The sequence below is a fragment of the Chaetura pelagica genome, unplaced genomic scaffold (genome assembly GCF_000747805.2).
Source record: "Chaetura pelagica isolate M959 unplaced genomic scaffold, ChaPel_1.0 scaffold228, whole genome shotgun sequence".
Taxonomy (NCBI): domain Eukaryota; kingdom Metazoa; phylum Chordata; class Aves; order Apodiformes; family Apodidae; genus Chaetura; species Chaetura pelagica.
Genome location: NW_009954225.1, coordinates 643376 through 644926, shown reverse-complemented (window position 1 = coordinate 644926; position 1551 = coordinate 643376). Strand labels below are relative to the sequence as shown.

The 1551-nt window shown below is 34.3% G+C and overlaps 1 protein-coding gene across 1 annotated transcript in view; it reads left to right on the top strand.

The window, feature by feature from the left end:
• Positions 1-700: 700 nt before the first annotated feature.
• Positions 701-1551, top strand: part of GAK (cyclin G associated kinase) — a 49697-nt gene continuing 48846 nt past the window's right edge. The window contains exon 1 of the mRNA XM_010003534.1: positions 701-756. The gene's annotated coding sequence lies outside the window, so the exon portion shown is untranslated. The remainder of the gene's footprint in view (positions 757-1551) is intronic.

Below are 1551 nucleotides of genomic sequence, written 5' to 3'. Positions count from 1 at the left end.
GTACAAATATGCTATTTTGATACAGTTTGATTAACATAATAAGCAGTTGAGGGAACTTAGCAGACTTGTAACTCTCAGTCTTTTTTACTTTGTGGAAATTTGCAGTGCTCTTGAGCAAATTATTGGTGTTCAAAATCAATATTCTTACTAGAACTGTAAGAAAAATATCGTATAGAATAGCAAATTGCAGTTTAGTAGCAGCACCACCCTTATTTGAAGTGTGTGCAGTGCATGAAAATGCTATTCTGCTTTTAATGTGAAGCCTGAAGCATGACAAGCACCCGAAAGTATGAGAAGGTTTATATTTAACAGTTTATCTCCTTTGGTTATTTCTATTTTTATAGGAAGCCTAATAGTGAAAAAAGAAGTCATTTAATTAAAATTATAGATAATATTGACTGTACTGAATGTTGGTTTTATAAGGACATGAATTACAAAAAATTGCTTAGTCTGCATATGCAGACTAAGAAAATGAAATGAAGTAGCAGTGTGGTTCTGGCATGTGTAGAAGAACGGAATAGAGTATTTTCGCTGTTCTGTGTTTACCCATACTCCTGGCAGCCCACTGAAAAATACATATACTTCTTAGATTCTGAAAAAAAAAATCTTAATTCATAAAGCTCTTTCTGATTAAAAAGAATTTTTTACCTGAATGTTCAAATTAAAACTGACTTGATGTGCCTTATTCCTATAGGTGGTTTTGCTTTTGTTTATGAAGCTCAAGATCTTGGAAGTGGCAAAGATTACGCTTTAAAGGTAAAGGGAATTTACTTCACTACAGATTTGAGATCTGTGTCTTTGCTTGATGTTTCAGTGCAACAGTATATATGCCACTGATCAAGTAATTTGGAAAAATCCAGAATGATGAAATGGTGGTTGTAGCACACTGTATCTGTATTTATAATGGGCATTCCTATTAGGACACTCTGCTTTATACTTAGATGCCAAAGATGGGAGTTGGCCTTTTAGGGGCTTCTGCTATTTGTTTTCATTTGGTCTAGAAATTCACACACCTACCTCAAATATTTTTTTACCTGGTTAAAAGAATCTTCCAGTTACCTGCAAAAGGGTACAGAAATATTTTCAGCTGTCAGAAGCAGATTTGGTGTACTGGTTAACCTTTGTAATTCCAGAGTAAGCTTCATCAATATTAAAAACTGTGCTCCATACTTTGAATCATTCATCAGATGTTCAGCCTGGCACTTTTTAGAGACATCTCTGTGGATTCTTGGTTTCTGAAAGCTTATAATGATCATAATAACGTGAAAAACTGAAGTATTAAAGAAAGGACAATAAAGTAATTTGTCATATTTTGCTGCAAAAAAAGGAATGTCATTTGTGTTCACCACAAAATGGCTTCATTTTTGGAGTAGGAATGTTCTGTGGCTTTATCAGTATGAATACATTGGCCTTGGAGAGAGCAAAAAGGGTTATAGTATGAGATATGGGACAAGTAAGATGTGATCACACCACCAGTAACTACTTTGTGTTTTACTTTTCGTACCACATCCTACATCCTACATTTACAAAGCATGGGACCAAATCTTTCCC